This window comes from Mobula birostris, chromosome 11 (genome assembly GCF_030028105.1).
Source record: "Mobula birostris isolate sMobBir1 chromosome 11, sMobBir1.hap1, whole genome shotgun sequence".
NCBI classification, from domain to species: domain Eukaryota; kingdom Metazoa; phylum Chordata; class Chondrichthyes; order Myliobatiformes; family Myliobatidae; genus Mobula; species Mobula birostris.
The window spans coordinates 45,551,094-45,559,808 of record NC_092380.1 but is presented as its reverse complement, the minus strand read 5'-3'; the positions used below and the strand labels follow the sequence as shown (position 1 = coordinate 45,559,808).

Genomic DNA, 8,715 nt, shown 5'->3' with positions numbered 1-8,715 from the left:
TATACTGGTCTGGTGGGAGTATATTATAGTTATTATTTCCCCATTTCTCAAGGAATTACAGGAAGGTTTGGCTCAATTAGATGAATGATTTGGCTGTATCATTGTGACTAGTGTTGGTTCAGCAGTGGAGAAGTTGATCTAGGTGCTGAAATTGACATTGGCTTGTTTACCCGCAAGTTTGGAGGATTTTGTGTACAGCCTTGGTGACCTCTCTCCAACAGGTGCCCACTGTAGGTAGTCCAGGGCTCAGAAGTACCTGTATATAGAAAAGCAAAGATTCTTGCTGCCTGGTAGACCATGGCTTTTATGCCAGATATGAGACCATTATGTTGATTTTGAGCTCCTACCAGAAGTACTTGTGGAGGTCTCTGCCCCATGAGCACTCAGATTGGTAAGGGAGCAAATTGATTTCTGTTGTCAGAGACAAATGCTTTCTTACTCACTGCCCATTACACTGTTGGCGTTCGGGGCAGCCATGGAGGTCCTCCATCTCTGGCAATGCTCAGTGGTTCCTTCAGTGTGTCAGTAGCTCACTTTTCACCACTGTCACTTCTGCAAGTTCCAGGCAGAGACTCAGCAATACCATCACACTCAGATGTAGGATTCTTCATTGCTGTTTCCATTACAATTCGGTTTTACTGGTTAGGGTTGTTTGCCTTGAGTTGAACACCCCCCTCCTCCAAACCTGGAGGACTTAATCTAGCCCCTACCCTTGGACCTGTTCGGCATGGGTGACCCTAGGAAGAGCCAAAGCACAATGCCCTGACTCCAACCAGCACAACTCTCTCAGTCATTGAGGCATGCAGGCCTCCAAAGCACAACAAGATTGTGGTCCCCTTGGACGATAGACATACATAGTCAGGGTATAAATGTAATGAAAATTTGCTTTTTGCAGTAACAGCATCTGCTTATCTGTCCAGCTTCATCCAGTATTGTATCTTCATGCTCAGGGTTGCCTTCCAAAGGTCGTACCTGACTTCTACGGGTCGCTAGGTTGTCAGTGCTGAATGCTCTTGAGGCTGTCTGTGCTCTCGAAGTGGAAGTACCGCCAGGTAGTCGGATGGGAGTGGGGTGGCTCAACAGGCGCCCTTTTTTAGATTATGACGACACGCAGTCCTCTTTTATTGTCATTTAGGAATGCATGCATTAAGAAATAATACAATATTTCCTCCGGTGTGATATCACAAAACACAGGACAGACCAAGACTGAAAAAACTGACAAAACCACATAATTATAACATATAGTTACAACAGTGCAACAATACCATAACTTAATGAAGGAGTCCATGAGCACAGTAAAGTTTAAAGTCTCTCAAATGTCCCACATCTCACGCGAGACGGGAGAAGGAGGAAAAACTTTCCCTGCCATGCTGACCACAATCCAACTCTGAGTCATCCGAAAACTTCAAGCTCTGATCAGCTCTCCGACACCAAGTACCTAGCGCCATCTCTATCCGAACAATTCGACCTCCTTCTCGGTCGCCAAAAGTAGGCAAGGCTGGGGATTTTGAGGCCTACCCTCCGAAAGATTCCCAACCACGCAGTAACGACAGCAGCAAACGAGAGTTTCTGAAATTTCTCCAGATGTTCCTCTGTGATTTCACGTCCATTCTCCATCAAATCAGAATTGTCCACGGCCCCTTGATGGAGGTGTGCGCTGGCTACTCTGGTGTTATAGATAATATGCTGGTAGTGGTTCAGCAGAGGCATCTTCAAGCTAGCGTGATTCAAGTCCTGTGCGAACGATGGGGGTGGTCATTGGGGTGTGCCTATTTATCGCAACGCTCAAATCCTCCACTGCACTCGGGTGGTACAAAGGCTAAGTTAAACTGCAGAGAGAGAGAAGCACCTTACAGACTTCCTATTCAGACACTCCATTGACCTACCCATGTCCTGTCTGCAGAACATTCCCTAGTCTGTACATTATTCACTGCAGAACCCATGAACCAGGGCTCTTCCATCTCGGAGCACTACCATAGATGAAAATTACTGGGGGTATTTATGGAAGAAAAGTGAGAGTCTATTAGCCTCAGCACGAATGCCAGGATGCTGTTTATTGACAACATCTCAGTGTTTAACACAATCATTCCTACAGTTCTGATCAAAAATCTCCAGAACCTGGGCCTCTGCAACTGTATCCCGACTTCCTAACCAGAAGACCACAGTCTGTGTGAATCGGGAGTAACATCTCCACCTCGCTGACAATCAACATTGGCCCACTACAGGGATGTGTGCTTAGCCCACTGCTCTACTTTCTCATCACCCATGACTGTGTCGGTCACTAGGCAGGGCTATAATATCACTCACACACACACACACACACACACACACTTTTGCTGACGATACAGCCATTGTTGGTAGAATCTCAGATGATGACAAGAGGACATACAGGAGCGAGATACACCAGCTGGTTGAGTGGTGTCACAGCAACAACCTTGCACTCAATGTCAGTAAGACCAAAGAACTGACTGTCGACTTCAGAATGGGTAAGATGAGGGAACCCACACCAGACCTGAGGGATTAGAAGAGGAAAGAGTGAGCAATTTCAAGTTCCTGGGTGTCAATATCTCTGAGGACCTAACCTGGACCCAATGTAAGAATGCATCTACAAAGACAAGACAACGACTATACTTCATTAGGAATTTGAGAGGATTTGGAATGTCACCAAAAACACTCGCAGATTTCTACAGATGTACTGTGGAGAGCATTCGAACTGGCTGCATCACTGTCTGAGCAAGACACAGACACTGAAGTACAAGGAACAGGACTTGACTAGAGTGGGGACGTGACAGGATACAGACAAGGAGCAGGGACAAGAACGCAGACTAGGGCCAGGACATGGACTAGACAGGGTACACAGACAAGGAGCTAAGAACCAGCAGCCTGTGCTTGGAGTCCGAGCCAGAGACTGGACAAGGACCTGGAACCTGGGTCTTGCCTCGGGCTCGGACCCCGGTACCAGGCAAGGACATGACATGGCTACAGGACGTGGTTGGGGTCTAGAGGCTTGGGCCTGGCTGCGGGCTGGGGGCTGGGGTCTTGGGTCTTGGGCCTGGCTGCGGGCTGGGGTCTTGGGTCTTGGGTCTTGGGTCTTGGGCCTGGCTGCGGGCTGGCGTCTTGGGTCTTGGGTCTTGGGTCTTGGGCCTGGCTGCGGGCTGGCGTCTTGGGTCTTGGGCCTGGCTGCGGGCTGGCGTCTTGGGCCTTGGGCCTGGCTGCGGGCTGGCGTCTTGGGCCTTGGGCCTGGCTGCGGGCTGGCGTCTTGGGCCTTGGGCCTGGCTGCGGGCTGGCGTCTTGGGCCTTGGGTCTGGCTGCGGGCTGGCGTCTTGGGTCTTGGGCCTGGCTGCGGGCTGGCGTCTTGGGTCTTGGGCCTGGCTGCGGGCTGGCGTCTTGGGTCTTGGGCCTGGCTGCGGGCTGGCGTCTTGGGTCTTGGGCCTTGGGCCTGGCTGCGGGCTGGGGTCTTGGGTCTTGGGTCTTGGGTCTTGGGCCTGGCTGTGGGCTGGGGTCTTGGGTCTTGGGTCTTGGGTCTTGGGTCTTGGGTCTTGGGTCTTGGGTCTTGGGTCTTGGGTCTTGGGTCTTGGGTCTTGGGTCTTGGGTCTTGGGTCTTGGGTCTTGGGTCTTGGGTCTTGGGTCTTGGGTCTTGGGCCTGGCTGCGGGCTGATAACTCGGAGGCTGGAACTCAGAGACAGACTGGGAACTGTACATTAACATAGAACTGGGACTTATCCTTCGAAAAGCCAGGACTCAACTTTATCTCCACACCAAGGTGGGAGAGGTCCACCTGTTGGGTAACGGCAGAATGGCCAGACTTACCCAACAGAGGCAAAGACAAGACAAGACAGGTTCCCCCACAGGGCAACAGCAAAACAGCCTGACTTACCCCATGGAGGGGAGGACAAGAAGAGACAAACACCAAAAAACAACAGACAGTTTAATCTCTGCTCCAGGGTAGCTCAGAGTCTCAGTTCAGCCAGCAACCTCAGCTGGCTACGGAAACAGCCAGATCCCTACCTAGCTCAGAGTGGCTAGCAGCCACTCAGCTGGCCCAGGAAACAGCCGAATCTGACAGTAAGGCTTCATGAAGTGATGGTTCTCCAACACGGCCTAAAGATGACAAGTGGCCACTCTAGCATTCCACCAGCAGGTTGCTCCCAAGGAATCTTGACAAGACAAATCAGCAGCCCACACTCAACCCCAAGGCTACTTATATTCCAAGCCCAAAGATGGGAATCAGGTGCCTATGATTAACTCAACCAAACGAGGGACAGCTGGAAGACCCAGAGTCCTGAGTCCACAGACCGGACCGTGAACCAGAATGCGGACTTCACAGACCGGACCATGACACAGGGTGGGAGGTGGGGCTACTACATAGGATCAAAGTAAGCTGCAGAGAGATGTAAAATTAGTCAGCTCCATCATGGGCACCAGCCTCCATAGTATTCAGAACATCTTCAAGGAGTGGTACCTCAAAAATACGAGGTCTATCATTAAGGACTCCCACCACGCAGGGCATGCCCTCTTCTCATTGCTACCATCAGGAAGGAGGTACAGCAACTTGAAGGCACACACTCAACAATTCAGGAACATCTTTTTCCCCTCCACCATTCTTTTTCTGAATGGACATTGAACTTATGAACACTACCTCACTACTTTTTTATGTCCTATTTTTGCACTACTTATTCAATTTAACTATTTTATGCACATATACTTACTGTAATTCAGTTTTCTTTTTTTCTATTATTATGTACTGCACTATACTGCACCGCAAATTTAATACATTTCACGAATATGCCGGTGATGTTAAACCTGATTTTGATGCATTATTTTGCCATCTTGTTCTAGTTCCGAAGGTATAGTGAGTCATAGGGAAACAGATCATTGAACTATCTGCACCCCATCCCACCACCTTCCATCGAAGGGTATGGTACAACGATGAACATCTAGTGGGTGAATTACTCTGTCCTCTTCGCCTCCCGCCCCTGGAAGTAATACAGCAGTGGAGTGCGCATCTATTAGGTGAACACCCCTGGAATGCCCTTGTACTGGAGGTATTACGGTATTATGGTGCGCGTCTATTGCAGGTAATACGCCGGCGCTGGCGCCGGCCCCGGTTCAGTGCGCTGGGCGCTGTTCTCGGCACAGGGTATTGCACCGGGACGCCGTGGGCGGCGAGGCAGAGCTGAGCGCTGGCAGTGGGCAGTCGCGGGATCCTGAGTGGCAGCAGGGTGTATGCCAGTGCCCACACTCCCCAGGTGAGTGAGCTCTGCTGCTAAAGTGGGTGCAGCCTGACCCCGGCGCGGGGATTTCGCTTTGTGCAAAGTGTTGCGAAGTTTGGTGATCGCGACCGGGACCGAGTGGGGTTTGACGGTCAGGACGAAGGTGAATGGCTAGCTCTGAGCGTAGCGTTAACTCCCGCTCAGAGAGGAACTGTAGAAAGGAGAGTGGACTGGCTCCGGGACAGAGAGATAGAGACTCTGAGAGGGAGGTGGGAGAGAGAGAGTGAGTGACCGCATACGTGATAAAGGGATCCGGGAAGGGAGAGTGGCAGACAAACGGACAGGGACCAATGGATCACGGACAAGACAGTGAGCAACTCCGCAATGGACAGCGACTGACTGCAGAACGGACAGTGACGGATTGCTAGATGGAGAGTGACGGACTTCGAGACAAAGAGCGAATGACTTCAGGACAGAGAGTTAGGGTTTCCTAAATAACAGCGAGTAACTCCCGGATAAAGAATAACATCTCCAGGACAAGGAATGATAGACTTCCAAAGAGGCGAAGAGAGATGAACTTCTGCCCAGCGGTTATAGAAGTTTAAAACGTTATGAAGGACAAAAATATGATAGGTTGCCACAATCTTTTCCCCAGAGTCAGTGAGTCTAAAACTAGACAGCAGAAGTTTAAGGTGAGTGGGTGATTTAAAAATGATCGGAGGGGTAAATTGTCACGCAGAATGTGAACGAGCGGCCAGAGGAAGTGGCAGCGACGGCTACAATTACAATGATTAAAAAAAACTTTTGGATAAGTACCCAGATAGGAAAGATTGGACGAACACCGAATGAGGTTGAATGGGTCCTGTTCAGGTGGACGTTGCTGTCGGCGTGGAGGAATCGGGCCGATACTTCGGTGACTCTCTGATCAGGGTGGACGGGGACTGACTATAGGATGCAAAGTGATACGCACGGTAACGGAGAAGGCAACTGACTGCAGGGCAGAGGATCAGTATACCTTTAGCCCAAGATGCACAGAAAAGAGTGACGTGTGGCCCGGGTGCTAGAAACCCGTAGCTCCGTGTGAGCGTGGAAATGTCCCACCTGACTGAGAATCCCATCTCTCCCGATGTGTCCCAAGGCTACCTGTGTGAAGAGGCTCGGCACCTCAGAGCCCGCCTGGGGCGGTTGGGGGGCTCCTCGCTAATGGAGTAACGAATGGGCTGTTTCCACTGGGGTCTTGCCCCGGAGTTCCCTGCAGGAGCAGGCCGTCCCCCAAGTAGAACACTCTATTCTGACACTCTAAAGACAACAAGCCCGAGGATCCTCACGGGGCAGCGGTCCCACTCCTTCCGGGCCCAGGACAACACTACAAACTCCCCACATTACTCCGCAAAATGTTTCAGAACAACCGGTCCGATCTCTCGCTAACTGGTGTAACCTAGCACACGCACGGCGAACGATCCGCCCGCTCTCAGTTGAAGATTTAATTTCTGAAAATGAGTCAGGGTCTCTGAGGTCGGTAGGGATGCCCGGAGTGGAGAGAGAGGCAGTAAACGTTCGGCGGGATAGGCGGTATTTGTGAGGAGAATTGTGTGCCTGTTTGGAGCCCCTTGTCTGGTCTGCAGTTTCCTCCGCGCACTTCAGAATGAATGAGAAACCGAGTTGGATGAACCTGCTGGGTTGGGCTTGGCGATATGTTGTGAATGAACGGACTGCGGTTTAAGTATAATGGATTGGGGAAACTTTAAAATCTTGTATTGACCACGATTTCTAAATTAAGGCAAAAGTGGGTTCATAAAATCGAATGAAACAGTAGTGATGTCATCTGCATGGTGACAGGAGGTAACGGATTTTATAACCATATAACAATTACAGCACGGAAACAGGCCATGATTGACCATCTTAGCTTTGACTGTTGGTGGGTTAGAGGTGAAGCTGAATGAACTCTCATTCCACTGAGCCCTCACAGTTGAGGGTGCCAGCTGAGGCCAAGGCTCGCTGTAGGTCGTCCCTTGGTGAATTCCCCTACCCTACTGGAACTCCCTCCCTCCCCCCCCCCCGCAGCATGCAATGGGGGAGGGGCAAAGGAAGGTTTGTGTTCTGGGTGATGGCATGGCACTCCAAAGTGACAACATTCCAACCCTCAAGAGCAGGGTATGTCAGGGTTGGTCAAAATACCATCCCCTGGCTGAAAGAATTTCCCTCAAATCTGTCCTATATCCCTGGCCTACTGTTCCTCAGTCAGAGATTACTAAGGAGATTTTTTAAACTATCTATGTTCTTATAACTTCATATCCCTCGTAGCCTCTTCCACTGAAAGGTAAACAAATTCTGTCTATCCAACCCCTCTTCACAACATAGAAACATAGAAAACATAGAAAATAGGTGCAGGAGTAGGCCATTCGGCCCTTCGAGCCTGCACCGCCATTTATTATGATCATGGCTGATCATCCAACTCAGAACCCCACCCCAGCCTTCCCTCCGTACCCCCTGATCCCCGTAGCCACAAGGGCCATATCTAACTCTCTCTTAAATATAGCCAATGAACTGGCCTCCACTGTTTCCTGTGGCAGAGAATTCCGCAGATTCACCACTCTCTGTGTAAAGAAGTTTTTCCTCATCTCGGTCCTAAAAGGCTTCCCCTTTATCCTCAAACTGTGACCCCTTGTTCTGGACTTCCCCAACATCGGGAACAATCTTCCTGCATCTAGCCTGTCCAATCCCTTTAGGATTTTATATGTTTCAATCAGATCCCCCCTCAATCTTCTAAATTCCAACGAGTACAAGCCCAGTTTATCCAGTCTTTCTTCATATGAAAGTCCTGCCATCCCAGGAATCAATCTGGTGAACCTTCTTTGTACTCCCTCTATTGCAAGGATGTCTTTCCTCAGATTAGGGGACCAAAACTGCACACAATACTCCAGGTGTGGTCTCACCAAGGCCTTGTATAACTGCAGTAGTACCTCCCTGCTCCTGTACTCGAATCCTCTCGCTATAAATGCCAGCATACCATTCGCCTTTTTCACCGCCTGCTGTACCTGCATGCCCACTTTCAATGACTGGTGTATAATGACACCCAGGTCTCGTTGCATCTCCCCTTTTCCTAATCGGCCACCATTCAGATAATAATCTGTTTTCCTATTTTTGCCACCAAAGTGGATAACTTCACATTTATCCACATTAAATTGCATCTGCCATGAATTTGCCCACTCACCCAACCTATCCAAGTCACTCTGCATCCTCTTAGCATCCTCCTCACAGCTAACACTGCCACCCAGCTTCGTGTCATCTGCAAACTTGGAGATGCTGCATTTAATTCCCTCATCCAAGTCATTAATATATATTGTAAACAACTGAGGTCCCAGCACTGAGCCTTGCGGTACCCCACTAGTCACCGCCTGCCATTCTGAAAAGGTCCCATTTATTCCCACTCTTTGCTTCCTGTCTTCTAACCAATTCTCCATCCACATCAATACCTTACCCCCAATACTGTGTGCTTTAA

The 8,715-nt window shown here is 50.0% G+C and overlaps 1 protein-coding gene across 1 annotated transcript in view; it reads left to right on the top strand.

The window, feature by feature from the left end:
* The first annotated feature begins 5,097 nt into the window (after positions 1–5,097).
* tp53i11b (tumor protein p53 inducible protein 11b) overlaps positions 5,098–8,715 on the top strand; it is a 252,783-nt gene continuing 249,165 nt past the window's right edge. The window contains exon 1 of the mRNA XM_072272176.1: positions 5,098–5,249. The gene's annotated coding sequence lies outside the window, so the exon portion shown is untranslated. The remainder of the gene's footprint in view (positions 5,250–8,715) is intronic.